Raw genomic sequence first — 22,056 nt, 5'->3', positions numbered from 1 at the left:
ATAGTGTCTTTGGAAAAAAAGCCAAAGTGCATTAAAAAAAAGATATCTTGGAATAAGATCTCAATGCAAACATCTTAGCCTCTTTCTAGCTAATTCAAGAGTTACCTATAGCATATACGAGTACTTCTAACCACATGGTTATTTTCATAATTGCAAAGGTTGGAAGTTTAATTAGACAATCAGAAGGAAGCCCTCAAGCCAGCCCATTTTCTTAAACAGCTTTACCTAGGCAATGGGAGCAGCATTGTGTAATGCGGCGATTTACTCTGAATAGCATAATGCTTCCTTATCTTTTTTGCCCGATTAATTTCCTGACTGAAGTAGCACATAAAACCAAGCTGGTTAGACAACATGTGTCAGGAGCCACGTGTCCTGCTCAAATTGAAATGGGGAGACAGAACTGAGAGTGCTCAGGTCTCTTCTCCTTTCCTTGCACGTCGGTTCCAGGTACATTGCTCTTCCACCATGACACCATCAAGCCCATCACCAGACCAGAGCTCTGGCAATCACTATGTGCGACCTTTTTTTTTTTTTCTTCATGAGGGGGGGTGTGTTAAAAGCTTATGGTCCTCAGGGACATGGACTGTGGCTCAAAAAGCCAAATGAAGTGGAACTGGGTTTTGTGATGCAACTCCACAAAGCCTTGATGGCCTCACAAGAGCCACTGAGGCAAGCAGGAGACCATCGCGGCAGACCCTGGCCTGCCTCCCTTCACCACTTGCTTCTCAGCTTTATTTGCCTCCCTCCCTAAACAGACCTGCATGCAGATACACGCTCACCCCTTTTCAGGAATTTCACTATTGTTTTCAAGATGGAAAAGAGAAAAAAAGCGATCCTGAACTCTGCCAGGCCCTCCCGAGCAGAGCAAGGAGGGATGAGGGCTGCACTGCTGCTGAGGAGCGGCGAGTCCCGAGTGACACAGCACCGCGGCCTCACCCCGGCCCGGGGCAGAGCGAGCGGGCTGCGGAGCGCTGCCGGTCCCCGCGGACAGCGGCCCACGGCTGACGCCAGCATAAACAGAAGCAGCTGGGCCCCGCTCGGCTCCGTCCCACACCTCGCCTCTCCTCGCCTCGGGCACCCACGCGCCGCGCGGGCCCGGCGCACCGGCGGTGCTCGCCACGCGCGTGACCGCGGTGCCAACGCCAGCCCGGGCGCCGCCGCAGCCCCCGCCCGCCGCGCCGGGCCCCTCAGCCCGCCGCCCCCAGCCCCGCTGCTCCGCGGGCTGCTGCTCCGCTCCCGCCCGTCCCCGCACACCAACACAGCCCGCCTCGCAGGGGGCTTGCTTCCTCCTCAGCGGCGAGTGCCCCCTGCCCCTCTCACACCCTCAGGACTCCCTCCCCCCCACCATTTCCCAGGGAATTTCCAGCAGCAGTGTTTAAGCTCAGCCTTTAAAATCTCTGGTGGCAGAGCCTGACACAGTGCGCAGACCTTCAGCCCTGTGCAGGCTGCCCAGCATCCCTGACTCGCTGTGCCCATGAGGGTCTCTGCCCCAGACGGTCCCAGCAAAAAGCAGCTTCAGGGCTGAATTCAGTAGGGTTTCACATCTTTTTCTTTTGCGGAGGTGATACTACATTGCCAGCTACGCTTTTTTACCATATGCAACACCAACACACTGGCAGTTAACAAGCTACAACACAGAACCACTTGGCAACACAGAGAAAATGGGCAGAAAATCCCCAAGCAAGAGGGAAGGGGGAAAAAAATGAAATGAATTGACAGCATTAAACATGCAAGAGAGAACTGTAAAGGAGAGGCTGCCAGGGAGCAAAGGTGCTCTCCCAGGCTTGTGCACAGCACCAAGTGCAGAACCTCAGCAGGGGAAGCAGCCGCTGCTTAACCCTCAGAGCTGAAGCACCTGAATACTTCCTGGAGAGCAACAGAGGTGAGAAACCAAACCCATCCTAGTGTCAGTTCCCCTCTCGAAGTCAGCTGATGTGGTAGCCTGCCATAGCTGGGGATCCAGGAACACACGTGATGCCACCCAGCCCCACAGGACCTCTGAATTCACTGTCCCATACGTTAGAGTACAAGCAATACTTATTTGTAAAAATTGTGGTGTGACTGTACCAAAAGCATCTGTGCTGGGCAGCAGTGCCCGGGAAGGCAGGGGCTCAGGCAGTCTGGCTCCACGTTGGGCCAATGAAGATGAGCTCAGGCAGCAGTGGATTCAAGGTGGGGGAATGGAGTTTTGCTCCTGCTGCAGGAATGAAGTTTGGAGCTGTCTTCACTTGTAACACCACATAATTCTAGGTGGCTGCAGATTTATTACTGTATTTTCCCAAATTTGGAAGGCTTCCACTTTTGACCACATAAAAGAAACATTTTCCTTTTCTCAGTATGACCTCCATTTTCTATTCTGAGACAAAATCCATTATAGCAATGCCTGGAAAAGCTACACATCTAATCATTTTCCCTGAGAATTCCTCAGAATTTTGAGATGGGTTTAGGTTGGCCAGAGCTTTTCCACCCCCCAGCAAGAAAAACTGCTTGTGAGATTCTCCATTTTTAAAAGATAATGATGGCTGTGTTCACTGCAGGATTTTTCCTGTTACCAGTTTGATTTGCAGTCGCAGCTGAAGGCCTATGCCATGAATTATTTGCCAATTAAGCAGTGCTTGCGTGGAGGCTGTGTATTTTACACCTTGACAGCTATTACAGGCAGAAGGTAACAGGAGCTTTGACTTAAACGCAAATTATCAAACACTGAACAGTCTGAAGCAGAGACCCAAGCTGACTTGGACAGAAGACACAACAGAGATAAATTTGCTGCTGACGTTTTATCTTGGGTGGGAGTAACAAAGGTAAAGACAAAATCAAGATGTCCATATCTTCCTTGCTCTTTAACAGCAGACTTTTTAATCCTTCCTGAAGACATCCAGAAAAATTATTTATGTCGTGGAACAAGTATTGGAAGAGATAGCTGCCCTCTGTTACAACTAATATGATTAATATCCTTGCATAATCTTTTTTCTTAGGGAGAAGAGAGAGTGATCTCACTACTCCAATCACATTGCATTATTATATACCTTGGGAACAGAAAAGCAGGTATTAAAAAAAAAGAAAATGAGATTTTGTTATTTATTACAGATATGTTCCTCAAATTCAGTTCAGGATTCTCAAAGTATCCCATGGGTATTGTCCATAAGCACATTTAGGACCCAAGAGGTTCTTGTCTACCCCAGCAGAGACAGAGCAGTTGGACTATTTGTTTTGCTGCAGTTAAACCCTTTAACAACCATGATGTCACTGCACTCAGCCAAGCATTGGGAAATGTTTCATTTTTCACTTGTTTCCAAAATGAAATGGAAAAGGTCTTTAAGCTAGATTCCCTTTGCTTGTTTCATTTACTTCAGATAAAATATATGCAGATTTAGTTATTTCATCAGCGACATAAAGCCTATTATCTATTGGATTTCAAGTCTGAGGTAACTCCCAGCAACCAAATACATGATTTAATAATAATTCTGTCATCAAGTGAAATCTTTCCCTGAGATAGGTACTGAAAGCAGCCTGCCCACATAGCAAGATATTTATTTTTTCTCAGAGGCTTTCAGCAGGGTCAGACCTGAAAATGGTTAATAACGTTCCTTTTATTTCACCTAAAGTTCTGAGCAAGTTTGATTATAGCAGAGGACTCTGCCCAGCTTCCTATTTTGTTTGTGCTCTTGCCTGTGCAGGATCACAGAACAGCGTTTCTGTAATCCCCACCTAGAGAACAACATGAAAATATCAGCTTTTCTCAAAATGAGTAGCAGGAGTTGTTGACCAGATGATAAAGATTTTAATATTCATAAAACTAGAATGTCAAAGAAGAACATCTTGTATGAGAATTAATGTTTCCAAGTCATAATCGTCATTCTCCAAATGCATGCAATGCTGCTAGGAAAAGTCTTGCTCTCTCTGCTTCTGACATGTGGAAGTTTAGGCACACACTAAAGACTGAGAATTACCTGCTACAATTGTTCACCCTTTTTTTTTAATTGTTGTCTATGTTGGCCAGCAAGCCAAACCAGTTTTGATTTCCGTATCTTTTATTTGTACACTGTTCAATGAGGCCTGAGCCGATTCTGCATTAAAAAAAAAATATATATACTTTGTCACCATCATAAACTGCACTGGCCAAAACCATAACATGCTGATTAAGGCTGTGCAAATACAGCATCCCCTAAAGCAAGAAGAATGGGCACCTGTGCTCATGGGAACGCAGGGAGCAGCCAAAGTCTGACAGCTCAGCAGCTCTGATGACCCTGCAGAGGATTATCAGCTCTTCACTTTGCAGGGGAAAGATCTGAGCCTCCACAGCCTGCAAGGGAGGGGAAAAAAGCATTCACACATCCAGGTAATGTTTCTAGCCTGGTTTTCCACACTGTGGGGAGAGGAAAGGAAAGAATGACAGGGAAATTTATCAATTTGTAGACTAACAGTCTGTGAGGGGAGGTGACAGAGGATGGATCCAAGCTCTTCCTGGTGCCAAGCAATAGGACAAGGGGCCATAGGTGGAAACTGATGCACAGGAAGTTCCACCCGAATAAAAGGAAGAGCTTCTTTGTTGCACAGTGACCAAGCACTGGAACAGGTTACCCAGAGAGGCTTTGGAGTTCCCCTCACTGGAGATATTCCAGAACTGTCTCCACCCAGTCCTGTGCCATGCGTTCTGGGATGGTCCAGGTGACCCACTGAGCTCCCTTCCAACCTTTCCCATTCTGTGAAACCTCAGTTCCCCAACACTACAATATAAATACTTCACCCTGACCTTCTGCTCTCCAAGGGCTAGAGAGAGCCCTCTCTTGGCTCCTCTCATCTGCAGTTCTTACAGAAGGATATTGCATGACAAAAACCCAAACATTGCCATCCTGTGCCGCTGTGCTCTGCATCTGCCCCTCTTGCTCTGATTTTCATACCATAAGCAGTGGGCTTGTGGTGTATGTGCTGAATTAAAAGAGCAGAAATCAGAGTTCAGTTTCCACTCTAACATACATATTTTGTTTATAACTAAAAGCTGCACTAATTTAAGTTGAAATTATTTTTTTAAACTCTGGCAAGATGTTTTGTACAGATTTGTATTTCTATTTAGGCTAAGCTTTTTCAGGTGCAGATCAAGCTTGGGATAAAAACTTGAAATAAACCCTATTTACACTACAGTAGATTGCATTTGCAGATTTCACATCTGAATCCATTTGATTCATATTGAATCTATTTAATCTGCATTTTTATGCCTTCTTTCTATGCCTCTAAGTGTTAAGCTCTGTCCTATTCATACAAAGAATTTCACATATTCATGCTAAAACAAGAAATGCAGGTTGAGGATTTACAACTCTTTCCCAAATTCTACCATAAAACAAATAGTGAAAATCATTGATATTGAAATTACTACTTTTTCCAACAACACATTTCAAAATACCTTACAGTCCTTACAAAAGCTGTGTGTAAAATCTGGGGGAGAGGAAAAAAAAAAACCAAGATACAAAATATTTGTTTTAATTTAGTCACAAGCTGTGTGTTCTACTTTAACTCAGTTTCTTTTGTCTGGTTATACCTCCATTGCATTCCTCTCCTTAGGTGCTGGCCACCTGCCTCACATGTTCTCCAAAGGCCTCATGTTCACATTTTTGTGATTTGGATTTTCATTTTTGTCCCCATACTTGCTCTCTTGCTTTGCCATTTTTTCTAGGGCCAGCTTTACTCCTCTGAGACAAATGAACCTTTACTTCCTGCACTTTCATTGCTTTTCCATTAGTTTTTGAAACTTCTTCAACCTTGCCTCCATGAATTTCTTTCCATGCCATTGCATCTTTTCCCTTCAAAAAAAGCAAGCAAAGATGTGGTATGGTTTCATCATCTTGCAACACTCTCCTACACTCTGCTGGCCTAAAAGGTAGAAGTTTGAGGCTTGGAGCACCTTTCCTAGGGAAACATGAGTTTAAGTCTTCCCATCCTCAGCCTTGAGCAGTCATCAGCACCTGCACAGCAGCAGATCTGTGTTTTCTTCTGGAAGCCTTGTCCTCCCCCAGTCCCCATGACACTAGACCTCTTTAACAACTTCAGATTCATTATCCCCTTCTTTCCACCCTGGCTCTCCATAGTACCAGTTTCTAAGCAGCTTTGCCCGGGTCATTAGCTCTCAAAGTGCCACAGGGTGATGGCACAACAGGTACACCCAGGCCTACCAAGGCAGCTTCTCCAGGAGCCTCTGCCTGGCTCAGCAGAGAAGTGTCAGCCCCTGGCTGCCTTGTCTTTGTGTGTAAAGAACCTTAGCATGGGTAGAAATACCCATTTAGCCTCCTCTGAAGGGATTCTTGCAAACTCACATTTTCACCCATCCCTTCTGTCTGATCCATTGGCCTTTAGCTAGGCCATAACTTCATCATTCTAACTCTCCTATTCACACAAAGTAGTGCTTGCAGGTTCTTCCCAAGGATTTTGGCATACAGCCCTGAGCCTCTGCACAAGCATAGCATGTCAGTCAGACAAACATGCCATTGTGTGTGTGTCACTGCTTTGTGCAGCTTTGATCCACTGGGGTTCTACAGGGTTCTGCTGCGAAGATCAATTGATCATTAACCACATTTTTGTTCATAAGCTCTTTGGGGAGGCACCATATTTTGTTGTCTGTCTGTGTAATGCCTGGAGCATTAAGGTCCCTTCACACCACAGCAATGTCGATAATATATACTCCCAACTGTGCTAGGTGCTATACATAAATAGTGACACCTCATAGATTGGCACTACCATTTTTTTCTTTGTTGTCTGCTAGTCTAGGTAACAGATGATCACAAGACAGAAGAATAAGTGACCCTGCATTACATAGCTTCATGTCCCAAACACAGTTAAAAACAAGGAGAAAGGACAAGACACTACTAAAGGAGGTTATCTGAATCACAATAGAAATACAGTCATGATATCAGCGAATTAATATCTAGTGTAATTTGAAATATTTCCCAATAAAACAAAGAATTAGTTAACCTATAGACTCTAGGCATCAAGATATTGTAGGACACCCAAGATACAGGGTCAAAAGAAATGTTTTTCATTAGGACATATAGAAGCAACAGTAGCAGTTATGCAATATGAAAAAAATTGACCTTCAGTTTACCATCACTGGGAAATCAATCATCAGGGTTGGAGTATCTACTCCTACCTAGTTTCTCTTCTTGGGCCTCTCCACAACAGACTAAAAAAAATAATGCAGATGCATCTCTTTGCCTTATTACAGGACAGTGGTTCAGCTGCTTTGGATTATGCTGTGGAATAAACATGCAGTGTGCAACCAGAGGTGCCATCTGAGCAGCACACAGGGGTACCCACAAATTAATGCTATCTTCTTAGCAATAGCATACTGTTTAGGGGTCAAACCAATCACACCTCAGCCCTCTTACAGGTTCCTCTAGCGCAGCCCATGCAGACCAGGCTGCAGAGAGGCTCAGAGCTGTGCTCACTGCTGCACACACAGCCTGAGAGAGACCAGGAGCACTCCCAGTGTGCCCAGCATCACCTGCTGGAGGGACTGGCCAGCCGTGCCTGAAGCACAGCCAAGTGGCATGTGTTAGCTGTTCCCAAGCTCCTCCCAAGCATGAGGTCAACTTTTTAGTCTTACCCAATGAATAGATGTTTGCCAGAGGTTAAAATAAACATTTGCTGGGGTTTCTGTTAGCATCAGATCAGGAGAACTGCCAGGGGCTACTGACAAGTGTGGAAGCCTCTCTGCAAGGCTACCTTTCTTCCCATCTAATCCTCACTTCAGAGTATTCTTCTTAGGGTACTTCATATTTTTGCACTGCTGCTATTCTTCCACGGTGCCTCTCACCCAAAAGCATTACACTGCAGATACAAAAAGCCCTCAATTCCATAGCTCCTGTACTTCGGGGCAGAGGTTAAAAGCAAACTCTCCAGGTACCCATCCTTTCTTAGCTGGCTGCATGACACCTCCCAAGCTGTGCAGCAGACACAGAGCTGGGATTAACTGTGTCCCCAGAGCCACCACAGGTTTATTACACCAGCCCCCGCCCCCATCTGGGAAGCAGGTACATGACAGGTCTGACACACAGCTGGCAAATGCAGCTGCCCATCTCCAGCAGCCTGAGGTAGAGGGTGTGGCAGCACACCCCTGCCATTGTTGTCAGCTCTTAGGGAGCATCCCCATGAGAAAGGCACCTGAGAAAATGCAGTTTTCTATTTGATGTCCTGATCACAGAAACAAAGCTTTCCTTCTTCTTCATACCACACCGGCCTTTCACTGTATGAAGGGGGAAAAAAAAATCTTGTCTGAACTGAAGCAAATGCCAATTCTAGGATGCTGCTTTCCTCAAAATACCCTCATAACACACCTCTTTTAGGCAGGCAAAGATGTTTCACAAACATGCAGAGGTCTTCTTCTAAACATATTACATCATTAAAGAGGAATTACTCCAGCAGAGGGAAAACCAGTGTAAAACAAGCACAAGTGGAATAAGAATCACACCCTTCATTTTATTCTGTATAGCTTCACACCACCCCCCCCCCCCCCCCCTTTACATAAGCTTCAACACTCCAAGTTCAAGGCAAATGCTTGCAATATTTCTACATTATCCTCAGTAATGTGACAAGAGCAATTACAGAGTCCAGGGAAGCTAAGTAACACTGCTGAAACAGTGGGTGGTCTAAAGGCTTGAATAGCTCCTGTGCACTAACACTGCAGTGGAGTCCCCCAGACCCCCACTTTCTACCCTAGGCAATTCAACCATGCTCTGCAACACTGGCCTTTTTGTCCAGCACATTCTGGCACCAGCATTGCTTAGCTGACTTGAGATATACCCAAGTCCTTTCAGGTGGTCTGCAAAGTTAACTCACCCTTAAAAAGTTTGTCCTTGGTACCCACCACACCTCCTTCATTCTCCATTTCTGTTGAAAGCTCTAGGCAGAAGCAGGCTGAACATTTTGCAAGGAAAATCTGCTCAGAGACAGCTATTCCAGGTGCACAGGCCTTTGCTGAGTACAGCATTATTTGGGGTATTCTCTAAAAAAAATTAAAATCTACTTTTACAGTAAAAGAGCCATTTGCCATGTGCAATGTGCTGAAATACTTTGCCACAGCAAAGTCTGGTCTAAACATGTTGTTGGCCAATAAAAGGGGGGAAACATGCTGCCAGTAAACATTTGCGTGGTATGTCTTTGAAGGCTTCAAGGCAGACTAAGTGGAATAATTGTGAAGATGTATTATTTATAATACAACAAATCTTCCCCACAAGATATAGGTCTCCATTAACCTAGTACCCAACTGCTTTTAAGTGCATTTTTTAATGTGTTTACCCTGCTAAGGGAGTTATGTTTTATTATCTCCATTTTGCATTTGGGGAATTGAGGTACTGGGAGATTAATAGATTTGCTCGAGGTTACATAGCAAATCTCCAGCAAAGCACAAATGCAGACCAAGTGTCCCAGATTGTTCTTCTCCACTGGATGTATCCATCGATATGCCAGGACACATTAAAACATCAAAGGTCTCTTGTGAGGTGACTTTTTCCTTTGTAATAAAAAAGACCCATGTCATGCAAGCAAGCAACATTGTATTGGAGTCAACAGAAGTTCATCTATTTACAGAAAAACTGAAGCAAGGTCTGGAGTTGTTGGAATATTCTCATTTTTCTAGCTATCCACTGCATTCAACTCAAATTCACAAATACCTTTCACTGATGAAACCTGCTGCATCTGAAAAACTACCTATTCACTCCTCAAGATTCACTGATAGCCTTTACATTTCACATACTACCATTTAAAGTCAGACACTGCTTCATGTCTCCCTCAAGCCAAGTGGAGCTGCAAATGGGTTCAGTTTTTTTCATATCTGCTCACACAGTGGAGATGCTGAATGTGGATATGGAGCCCTTGCTGTGGTACAATGGTGTTATGGATTGTTTAGTTTGATTTTCATCTTGACTTATGGGAAGAAGTGGTGGAAGACAGAACCTTAATCTTTTACAGTACCTTACATCAGCAAGCCTTTGGGGGAATGGTCTTATGGGATCCAGTAAAAGACCACCTTTCTCCCTGTGTCCACTTCACCAGCTCCCAACTCTCAGCCTCCCTGACGATGAAACCTGTGCTGGTTTCCAGCCATGGTAGAGTTTGTGGAACTGGGAGTCTCACAGAATCACAGTGTTCTGACTTGGATCCTACAAACCCCTCTCTCCTTCTCCCCAAACACTAGCTTAGTACCCTCTCCCAATCCTCCTTGGGAGGAAAAGACCCCAATGAATGCAACTACAACATTGTATCCTTCAAACAGATGATATCCCCATTAATTTCAAATCTCCTGTTAAATTTAAGTCTAAATAGAATTTGAATAAATAATAAGGCTGCTAACAATGCAAGCAGAATACTCTGTGCCACATGTGCCCTTGTCAGCACACAGGTGTCATAAAGCAACCTGGTCCCACCATGAAAATGTAAAAGAACCAAGGGCTTTGCCTAAAATATCTTGGCTAGGGAAGGCAGTTATAGGAGCTTAATCACTTCTAAGACTTAAAAAAAATCCCTTTGGTGCAGCAAAGTGAGTTGCACAAAAAGAGTTCTACAGTGAACATGTGAGACTGATGACCTGTTTCTCATCAGCAGGGAGAATGGGCCCACTTTTAGCTCACAAAATACCAGTGGCAGAGCCCAATAAGTTTACTGCACAAGACATCACATCTAAGTCAGCCTCACGACTGGAGCAAATGAGATTTAGTCTTCACTGCAAAGCTGCCACCAAAAAGCCTGCAAGCCAGTTTCATTTAGTGAATGGGCAGTACCTTCTCACAGCAGGGACACATTTTATTTTCTCTTTAGGATCAGGGACACACGCAGGTAAACAGCAGTAATGCACCTCCAGGCTGCTCCATGCCTCAGCTCACTTTAAATAAAGCTGCCCCAGGGAGGGGAGGTGGTTTTGAGGTGAAATACAAAACTGAGGAACTGGGATATCGTTATCCTTCTTCATGAAGGTAAGCGCGACATGCAGAACATGATACTCCGCCTCCAGCACAGTCTGGGCTGCTCAAGACACGTTTGACATCCCCCGACAAAGATTTAAAGATTATTCAGTATCAAATGTTCACCACTGTTTTGAAGAGCTAAACAATGAATTTTCCCACTGCCTCTCCTGCTAATGATGAGCGAATAAAGAATCCCCTAGGGAATTTCCCTTCATCTGCTCACGAGTGCCACTTCGCTAGTCACATTTATCTGACAAATCTTACAGATGGCTTGGCACGAGCTTGCAACAAGCACACCATCTTTGGAGCTGGGATTGGCCGCCCGAGCCACGCGACGCTTTCTGTGGCAAACTGGGCGAGCCCACAGCAGAGCCCCATACCAGCTACTGGAGAAATATCCTGAGGAAATTTACAGCTTCACCCAGCAGCATCCCAGCAGAAGACACTGATGATGACATTTTCAACACTGCAGCTACCCCATGAGGAGTGGAGTCTCTTGGCACTCAAGAATTTGTTCTCTGACCCAGACAGAAAGATATCCTGGAAAATTACTCCCATTGAGCCCTTTTCCTGCTGTTTTTGTGCTGAATGCCTTTCTGTTAAAGATGAATTTTCCCCGTTAAAATAATGGGGAAGAGAATATAAAGACCCATCTGCAGACCACATTTTCAGAGAGGTTTTTGTTTGTTTTCCAACATTGTCTGTGAAACATTGGTTGAGTCTTTCGAGCTCTTTCCAGATGTGTATTCTCCTCGTGCTATGTACCCAACTCTAATTCTAGTTGGAAAGCTGTTTGACTCAGGCAAATGAATAGCAGGATTTTAAAACAGATACAAATAGTAAAACTAGGGCTTTGTACAATCCCATAGGTACTATAGATGGGACCGTCCAAACACAGATCCTTCTAATCCACCAAGAAAATGCCCTTAAGACCTGTTCAGAGTCAGACTTAAACCCATAAAATCCAGGAAATTCAGAGATAAGCCTGGATATCTGGACTGATATTCTGTCCTCAGTTCACCTTACTGGGTAAATGTTAATGAATGCATTTGTTTATTCCCTACAGTTCTATGCAGGGAATATCAACAATCTGATATTATGGGAGGAGGTGAAATTTTTTCTTCCGTATGTGTGTGTAGGAGTTGCTCAATATAATTTATTCTCTTTCACAATAAAACTATATAGCTCCTCGATCCTTTCAGAACTACACAGGGTCTGTCTTATAAAGTTTTGGAGAAGAAGCCTCAAAGGAAAATCAGTTATTACAGGAAACAGGACTGATTTTCAGGACTCCACAATCTTGCCTTTCCATTCACACTAAGCAGGTATTCCAACATAAAACATCATCCAGATCCATCTCACAGAGGTTCCTAACCCACACCTTCACAGATAACATGGGACCAAGTTTCCCAATGATAAATGGAGGAGAACTGGAGCACACAACACCTCTAGGAGCACTGACCCACATGTGCCTGCTGCAACAACCTGCAGGGCAGAGCTGTCACATCAAGTACAAACAGAAGAATGGTCATACCTGTCCATCTAGCCCAGCATCAAGTCTCCTAGAGCTGCCTCCTGGAGCAAGCCAGAAAGAAGCAGAAGCCAGGGAACCACTTATGCTATTTCCCTAGCATTTCTGCTAGCCTCCAGCTATTTTCAGATCAAGGTATTTCCTAAGCCAGATGTGGTTTCTAGCTACTTAGTAATCCTCTGTGCATTTCTTTACACAAACTTGTCCAGTCATCCTTTGAACTCTAATAAGCTTTTAGTCTCCACAACCACCTTTGGCAGTGAATTCCTTGTGTCCACTACCAGTTGCAGAGAGAACATCTTTTTGTTTGCTTTGAGCCTGGCTGCTCCTAGTTTCATTTAATGACTTTAATTGATACACTGCCACAGAACAAACAATCCCTGCCCACCTTCTGACTTGAAGGATTCACTCCTACCCCACCAACATCTCATCTTCAAGCTGACAAGTTTCAGCCTAATCAAATTTTCCTCACACGGAAGGTTGTGGCAATACAACTGAAGTATTAAGCCAACTATTTTTCTTTGCTTCTGAGCTCCCAATGCACCCTTCCTACAAGGAAGTAGGTGGCAGGTTTGTCATTACTTTTATAGGTAATCTGCAAAGTGACAAAGAAGTAGACCAAAATCTCCAGGGCCTATTCTGACACTGAGGAATACAGAGCATTGAGCTTTACATAAGTATTGAGCCTTACTCCCAGTAACTTCACCAGGTATTGAACAAAGTTCACTTAGGATTTTTATTGTATGTAGCAGTCACTTTGTCAGTGACAAAGTACCATGAGCAATACATAATTCAGGTCCTGCTACAGTGTGTTTGAGCTCTAGGGGTGCTCTGAGCAACATGAGGCCCAAAGTCCTGATATTCTCAATCCAGAAGCTACAACTGTGAATTCAGCTTCCAGCAGAAACATTGAATGAAACCTATGGTCACATCACCCACCAAAAGAGCATCGTACATCTTCACTACCATCAGCTGTTCTTCTCCCCCAATCTCCAAAAGCCACAAAATATGAGAGAGTTTAGCCCAAGAAAAGATTTCTGCAGGATAAGAAGGCAGATGCGGCAGAGACTTTGTGAAGTCTGCTAAAGGTTTTGCTACTGCCAGCCAATTTGATGTAAAAGATATGCAGATACTATTGTGATGGGCAGCTACAAGCCCCTAAGATAAAACTCCCATTTTAACAAAATTCATCCCTGGTAAAAATGGCACTATTCCATTGAAATCAATAAGGTTGCACCTGTGAATGCCAGCTGTGAACTGAGTCCATGGTTCTCAAATGATGTAAAGTGCTTCAGGAGGAAAGATGCTATATTTAGGTGCCATATTATTGCTATGTAGACATTTTCATAACCCCTAATTATGGGGCTTTTTTTGCAAGCTCTGTAGTATTAACTGGATTGGATAAATATATAATTAGAGAGTGTTTCAACATGCACACTCTTGATGCTAGAAGCTTTATCAGCTCTTTCTTTTCTTCATGATCTGTTTTGCTTTTCTTTTAAAGCTGTTTCTATCAATTATGGCAAAATTTACTCAGAGCCCCAATAAAGGGTCACTGCAGACATCCCAGCAGAACAGAAGACAGCTACATTTATGTTCCAGAAAGACACCTCTGAGTTGTCATTGTATGGCAACATCCCCAGAAGCTAAGCCAATCAGAAGAATAAACCAACCAAAACAACAACAGAACAACAGCAACAAAGAACTTTTCAGAAGTTCCCTGACCCCAAATTGTTTATAGGCTAAGCATTTCTACTCCAACAGCTTCAACAGAAGATCTGCTGCCCAAATATTTGCTGGATCTCACTCCACTCTTTTGCCAGTAGACAGAAAGGAAGGACCCAAGAGGTTCTTCACATTCTGCACAGTGCCAGGGATGCAAAACAGCTTCAAAGATCTATAGATAGGATGTAGATACAACCCTGTCTAAAAAAGTCACCACCCTAACAAATTAGTAACTTGCCCAACTGGAAAAAGTTAAGCTACCTTTTTTACAGCACCTGATTTGTCAAATTAAAAGATACCATTAACAATTAAAAAAAAAAAAAAAAACCAAAAAAAACCCCACAAAACACACAAAAAAATAGCACCTGAATTTTCCTTTCTAGGTGCTGAAGAAACCTGCATTACAATTTCTTGCAAACCAAAAAGAGGCCTAAAGAAATATGCTTCTTGGTTTTCTGATCAGGTATGGCCAATAAAGTGTCAGATTGTTTTAGATGTGTTTATGAAAATTTTCCTCTTTCACCAGCTTATATCCAGTGAGAATTTGAAAAGCTAAATTACAAGTATAAACACTTCAAAACAGATGTTAATAATAGAAAGAATTAAGAACATTGCTGGAGTGACACAACACGGATGCTGTATTATTAAACAAATGGCTCACAATGGTGTTATGACATGAGTCATAATGCCTGATGCTGTGAACATACTGCAGAAAAGAACAATAGCTATCACCAGCTACAGAAATGCACAGAGCACCAGGAGCCCGACTGCTGACTGATCCAAAGCAAGGGGTTTGTCTACAAGCCAACAGGATAAACTCACACCTGGTGCAAGTGGGTACAACTGAACAGAAGCTCATGGAGTAATAGCACCTTCAGCTAAGGCTCTGATATTGCACCAAAAGTACTACAGGCTTTGCTCTGTACAGTCTTGCTGTCTGCTTTTGACTGTAATTGACTGGGGAATTCCAATTTGGTAGGATTTTGAACCTGCTTTCCACAGGTGTGAATAACTGAATCTGGCCCTACATTAACATCAACAGATTTTTAAACCCAGCAAATCACAGCACACATCTGAATTGCTTTAACATTCAATATCATCTCAAGAAAGTCTACCAGAGGCAGCAAACTGGTGGCCATCAGCACAAGGACTGATTTGGCATTCCTTTTGTTGCTTTATCCGCTAACTATGGATTGCAACTGGTGATGCTGAAAAAAAAGATTACTCTAAGAGCTGGCACATCCACAAGTTTAACAGACAAAGGATGGAATCAAATCCTGGAGTGCACTTACAGCATGTGCTCCCCATAATTAAAAGTCTATTTGCGGCATGCAAAGTAGAAAAAGCTTTCATTTAGGGTAGAACTTAAACACAGCATTACTTTCCCTGCTTGATGCAGTAACCCCCTTCAAGGGGATACAGTCTGGAAGCAATGTTCTCCAAGATGCACATGTCTAAATTGTCAAAGAAGGGGAGGAGAAAATGAGAACAAAGTGGAACCCACCCATAAAATGAAATATAGGACTTGATTCATTGTCACGCACTGTTAGCATAGTGATTCAACCACTGTGGTGCACAGCTAAGAGAAACAGAGCTGGTTTAAATCCTGCATCTCTGTGCCTATCACGTACTTAATAAGGAACACTCAGCATAGAGACTTAGATGGGTTCCACTCCATCCAAGTGCCACCCAAAAGCTCCCAGTATAGGAAGCATGGCCAAATGCAAGGCTGTGGTCAGGGCACTATGGTGTTCCAGCCCCTTCTCAGCTTTTGCACTGGGGACCCCGGGCAGCTGTCCTAAAGGCAGCCTCAAGGTTGCTCCAAACTGTGCTAAAGACCAAACCAGTTTCTGAACAATTTCAAAACACGAGTTGAGCAAAGTGGTTTGCTGCACTCTCTTGGATGTGGAGCTGGCTGGAGGAGAGCCACATCTGAGAGCAGGCTGCCTCTCTTCAGCCAGCACAAGGGCACCTACATACCACAGGCTGAATGCAAACCACGGATGGGGCACACAAGAGGCAAGAAATCTACTCAAAATAGTCCGTAGCTACACTGCATTACTCCAATCTCTCATCAGGATCCCCAAAATAAATTTTATTACAAGGGCATTAGCATGGCAGAAGACAATTTGCTTAAATAAAGCTTTTTGTTTCTTGTCTGTGTGTTTACAGGTGCTCACCCATGCAAACATGCCACCCTGATCAAGCCAAACATACACAATGCATATAAGACATAAGTAAATACTTATGAGTCACTGATAACCACCTCATAAATTATATGGTCTTATGAAGTATCACTGCTAAAGATAATGCATACAATTGGATACAAAATACACATACACAACTCTCATTAACACAGATAACATTGTTTGTTCCCTTTCACAAGAGCCCAAAGCCTTAATTTGTAAGGTCCTGAATTATTTTTGATAACCTTGGAGTCCTAACAGCTGAGGATCAGTTCCAAAACCTGACCCAAAACCAGGCCATATGAGACCAAATGAGATTACAAAGTATACAGGGAATAGGATATGGCACATGGGGGTCCAAAAGTCCAAGAGCCCAGTCTGCTTCAGCTCACAGGAGCCAGATGCAGTATTATTTATAACTCTTTATCCTCAAATGGATACTGCCTTCAGCATCCAACTCTCCTACCTGGCTCCTGCTGCACTGTCCAGGATCAGCTCCCCCATCAGCGGGTGAGGAGCTCAGCTGTGGCTGCAGGACAGCACGGCTGCTGCAGCTCTTCCCCAGCTCCTCACAAACTCCTCTGTGGAAATGGGCATGAGCCACACCAGCCAACAAAGTGAAGAGGGGCGAGAGCAGTCCAGCAGCCTCCACTTGGGCAAAACCTAAACGCCACTTTGGTACCACTTGACTGACACAGCCCAAACACAGCGTGTTTGTTTTGCTGACACATAGGTTTAAGTTTGCTCCCCAGCCACATCTTCTTTCCCCTTGGATACAATAGTCATCTTCATAGCACTTATTATAACATATTGCAGCAATAATGTGTAATTATCCTCAAAAACAAAGCAAAAGCTCAAGATAAAAATAACAGGCACTGAGCACACTTACCAGCTGGAGGAAAGCAGTGAGGCAGCACGAGCTGCAGCCCTAAAATGGCTGTGCTGTAGCCTGATTTCAAAGGCCAGACTGCAGGAGAGCACACAGAAAGGTGAACCCTCCCCAAAAGCAGGTCCAAAATGAGAAAGAGCAGTAGTGTGCAAACTCTGTGAAAATGTCCTCTGGTAGAGCAGAACCTCCCCTAGGGTCTGTGCACTGGCAGCTGGGTTCAATGATTGCATTTGGGCCAGGGCAGAACTCCAAATGCACAGCACCTGGGAGGGCTGATCTTTTCTGAGGAGAGGTCCATCAGGTGATTATCAATCATAGCTCTCACCCTGGGTCTTCCTTGGTCTGACCTAGGGAAATCAAATCAGTTTCCTTCTTACCTGTTTTTCCTGTTTTGCTGGATGTGCTTACTTTGACTTTCATAGATTCATAGAATGGTTTGGTTTGGAAGGGATCTTAAAAATCATTTAGTTCCAACCCCTCCTGATATGGGTAGGAACATCTTCCCCTGGACCAGGTTGCTCAAAGTCCCATCAACCTGGCCTTGAACACTTCCAGGGATGAGGCACCCACAACGTCACTGGGCAACCCGTTCCAGTGCCTCACCACCCTCACAGCAAAGAATTTGTGCCTTACAGCTAATCTAAGCTTATCCTGATTCAGTTTAAAGCCATCACTCCTTGGCTATCACTACATGCCCTCGTAAAAAGTGCCCCTCCAGCTCTCTTGTAGGCCCTTTTAGGCACTGCAAACCTTCTCTTCTGCAGCCTGAACAGCCCCAGCACTCTCAGTCTGCCTTCATAGAAGACATGCTCCAGCCCTCTGATCATTTTTGTGACCCTCCTCAGGACTCTTCCAACAAGTCCATGTCCTCTGGGGGCCCCAGAGCTGGGTGCAGCCTCCAGGCAGGGTCTCACCAGAGCGGAGTACAGGGGCAGAAAAACCTCCCTGTGCCCCTAACAGATACAACAGAACCCTCTGCTTCCAAACCCTAACAGCAATGTAGCCTGAAAGCAAATGATAGAAGGGAAGGGGAAAAAAACATTTCAATGACCAAAAAGTGGGAGTCTATGAATTTAATAAAATATTAGTTTAAAATTCTCAACAGCAGATCACAAAGACAGTAATTCTGATCCAGTATAAAAAAAGCTGTAAACATATCTCAGGGCTCTGATGGCTTTGAGATCTCTCAGGTCATGTGGTGTGTGTGTAAAAGCTTGACGTCTCTGCTTTGTACAGGGAAGGCTGGTTAGAGCTGCACACATTCCAGGAGGGCCTCTGTTGAATAGAATTGGCCAAATCAGATTAAAAATGCAATATCTATGGTGAAGGCTGCAAGCTGCCTGCTCAGAGATTCCACTGATGTGAACCAGAAGTTCCTTGCATGTGGTCAGGCCCTAAATTTGATACTGGAATTTAAAAACAAATTAAGATTCCCATGTAATATTGACTGCTTTTTTTTGCTTTTTTTTTTTCCCAGAGTAAAAGATTTTACAGCATGGAATGCTATATGCAGTGGTTACATGAGTCCAAGTAATTGTACCAATTATATAATTTGATATAATTGCACTAATTACATAAACACATAATAATGAAATATAAGTTATTCCAAGAGCTAAACTGGAAGAACATTAAAGAACCTAAATCTGCTCCCACTTATTCTAGTACAAATCAGAAACAATTCCCCTAAAATCAATGAAGTTACCCAAATAAAATTGGCCCCTACTGTTACAAGCAAGCATGTAAATCCAGCTTTCAGTTCAAGGTTACTGACTGGGCAAGCAAATGAAAGCTACTGGGACATTTTTTACTGATGCAGACTGCTAATTCCTGGCCAAATTCCAGTGTATGTAGGGAGATTCATGACAAAGTTAGATGTCTTCTACTCTTGTTCTGATCTGTCACCCAGCATGTGTGGGTTCTGCTAAAACTTTTAGATGCTGATTCTAAAGGAAAAATTACTTATTTTAGAAATACTGAGAACTGAGAATCAGCTGGGCCCAACCAGGAATTCCAGAAAACCGGATTCAGGTGTGTCTTTACTCATATTGGTGCTAGCCTGAATTACATCTGCAGACTTTAGAGGAGTTGCTGTAGACTGACATGAGCATTAACAGAAACAGACTCCCCTCTCTGACAGAAATTTGTATTTCTGATCCATTTTGCAAAATGTTTTCCCACCCTTCCCAGTAGAAACCACTCCATACAAAAATTATCCTTATAAAGGATGCGTTCAGTGGGGGGGTTTCCCTCTTCTCTGGTGGCAGGGCAAGTGCAGCAATTAATTTTCAGCTGCTGAGTTCATCTCTCACAAGTGACAAAGCAAAGAAGGTGAGAGCTGGCAATTTTGGAGCAGGTGTCTATTATGTGTGGAAATACATGATGTATGCAGAGTTAATCCAAGAAGTGCTCTGTTGCATCACATCGTGACAGTCACCCTGTTCACACCGTCCCCACTAACAGCAGCGGGAGGTCCAGGATGGGGTTTTGCCTGTGTTAGAATGCTTTAAAGGGTGAAGATTCTCCAGCTCCAGAGATTGATTCTGTCACATGACAGAAGACACTGATTTAGCATTTACAGAATCGAGTTCAAAGCCTATCAAAGACAAGAGAGAGTCACCAAGTCACCTTTGGGCGGGGGTGTATGGATAGGACCCAGCTGGTTTTTGAGGTAGAGAAGCTAACCTGGCACAAAGCAATGAAACTGGATGCTCAGTTTTATAAGGATGGGAATGACAGATGGGAACACCCCAAAATTTTTGAGAAGCAGCCATCAGGCTTGGCCATCTCATTTTTCATTGTGCCTGATTTCAAAAATGCAGGAGGTGGAAGCTGCACAAAGCAGAATTCCTGCACTCCCCTGTAAAAAGCTGGCAAGGGCAGTAGCTTTGTCACATCTCTGAAAAATCAAGCCCAAACTGTCTCAGACTGGTCCCACAAAATTAAAGACTATTTAATTTCATTTTAGCCTCAGAAATCTGTGTGACAGGTTGCTGTTAGCACCAGGATACAAGAACACCTCACTGTCTGTAGCAGAGAGCAGAGCAGCAGAGTTGCTCAGAGCAGTGACTCCATGCTGCAGAAAACTCCAGGCCTGTTCAGTTCACATCAATTTCTAGAGTCTCACACAAAATAAAAGGACCTGGCAGCCTGGACAATGATCCAGCTCTTCCCACTCCCAGATGATGCCCCTCACACTATCCTGATGTTCATTGCACTTCTGTTTCTGTCCCATAAACACCACGACTCTAGCTACAAATCAGGAAGCAGAGAAGGCAGGGACAGGGGAAGAAAGCTGGGAAATAATTTTATACCAAGAAAAGGGGTGCTTTTTGATGGCCTGTGTGAGAGGGTTCAGGATCCCGAGCTCACCTGTGGGTTTGCAGCAGGATGCAGAGCACAGTTCCTGCCCCTCGCTCCCAGCCAGCCCAGGCTGGAAGCATCCTGGCTGCCAGCAGCTCCCTGTTCCTGGGGCTGCAGGTCCAAACCCCTCGCAGAGACACCCTGGTCTCCTCCTGAGCACAGCAGTCCCAGTGTCCCATGCAGGGTTTGGCTTTGACCCCAGGAACCAAACCCTTTCAATTAAGAATGAAACCTAACTGGAGCCAGCCTCCTAGGCCTTGCATTTCAATGGGCAAGATTTCTTAATATATCCCATTTTTTAAAGGGCTGCCCAGTCTCATTTATAATGACAGTGTCATATTAGGGCAAACATGCCTTTAGAGTGAAGGGGGGTGTATTGGCCACCGATTTCAAGGGGAATTTATTGAACTCATCAGTAGCCCAGTTGACCCACGGAATGAAAACCAGAGAGAAGGCTGCTGAGAGGTGGAGCAGCAACAGTGAGTGGTTAGTGGCTTTGACAATCAATGTGCAGCTCAAGGTGGTGAGAAAGCTGTGAGATATTAAAAAAATTTTGATCTGGAGGACAAAGTTCTGAGAAGCAGATTGTTGACACAGTCACAGCAAATTACTCTTCCAGGTCTCCTGTTTAAGCCCAGTGCTGGCTGTGAGGAGAGCTGGGCAGAGCTACACCTGAGTGTGAATTGTAACTAGAACCCATCATTAGTTGCATGATCTTGCTTCTTCAACACTTTTTGGGTTTCAGGGTCAGATCTAACATTTGCTAAGTCAACAGAGGTCCTTCTGTCAGCTTCAGCTGGCATTTGCTCAGGTCTCCAGGAGGAAGAATTTACCTGTGAAAATCAGTTAAATCAATATCTGGATATACGTGCAGCTGAGTACTTAAGTATTTCTCAACATTTTTGAGGGCCTGTTAGTAAAAGGGAGATATTTTACTAAAAATAAAAAAAACCCTTTTCTTAGTGTCAGCTAGTTTTGAAAAAAAAAATTAATCAAACTTACTATTGGTCCTTTATTCCTGGAAGTGCTTTCCACATATATATATTTTTTTACTTCTTCTGAGCAGTCAGGGAGTGACCCAGAGAAGAAGTTACATTCTTACACAGCAGGTGAACCAGGAACTTGCTGTAAATGACCTGCAGGTATGCGGAACAGCGCCGTTCCTGCGCCCAGAGCCCCTGCACTGCTGCAGAGAGAAAGAAGCAGATGCTTACATGTATAGACAGCAATAAAACTGGAGTGTAACATTTTTAGGATCGCAGCTGAGCTCTCAGACAAGGCTTTCTGCAATGACTAATACGACTACGGTCTAATGCGACAGTTCACCGTCTGCAGCCTATTCAGTCCCGAAAGTAAGCAAGTTCCTCCAGATGTTACACACTGAAAAAAAAAAAAAAAAAGAAAAAAAAAAAGCAC

General features: G+C 44.0%; 2 long non-coding RNA genes across 2 annotated transcripts; both read left to right on the top strand.

The window, feature by feature from the left end:
* Positions 1 to 1,312: 1,312 nt before the first annotated feature.
* On the top strand, positions 1,313 to 14,540 carry LOC135309094 (uncharacterized). Its single transcript, XR_010369399.1, has 2 exons — positions 1,313 to 3,045; positions 13,985 to 14,540. It is a non-coding gene; the product is annotated as an uncharacterized LOC135309094 (long non-coding RNA).
* Positions 14,541 to 19,809: 5,269 nt separating this feature from the next.
* On the top strand, positions 19,810 to 22,052 carry LOC135309092 (uncharacterized). Its single transcript, XR_010369398.1, has 3 exons — positions 19,810 to 19,948; positions 21,707 to 21,782; positions 21,895 to 22,052. It is a non-coding gene; the product is annotated as an uncharacterized LOC135309092 (long non-coding RNA).
* The last annotated feature ends 4 nt before the right edge of the window (positions 22,053 to 22,056 follow it).

This window comes from Passer domesticus, chromosome 10 (assembly GCF_036417665.1).
Source record: "Passer domesticus isolate bPasDom1 chromosome 10, bPasDom1.hap1, whole genome shotgun sequence".
NCBI classification, from domain to species: domain Eukaryota; kingdom Metazoa; phylum Chordata; class Aves; order Passeriformes; family Passeridae; genus Passer; species Passer domesticus.
This window is presented reverse-complemented; position numbering and strand designations above follow the sequence as displayed.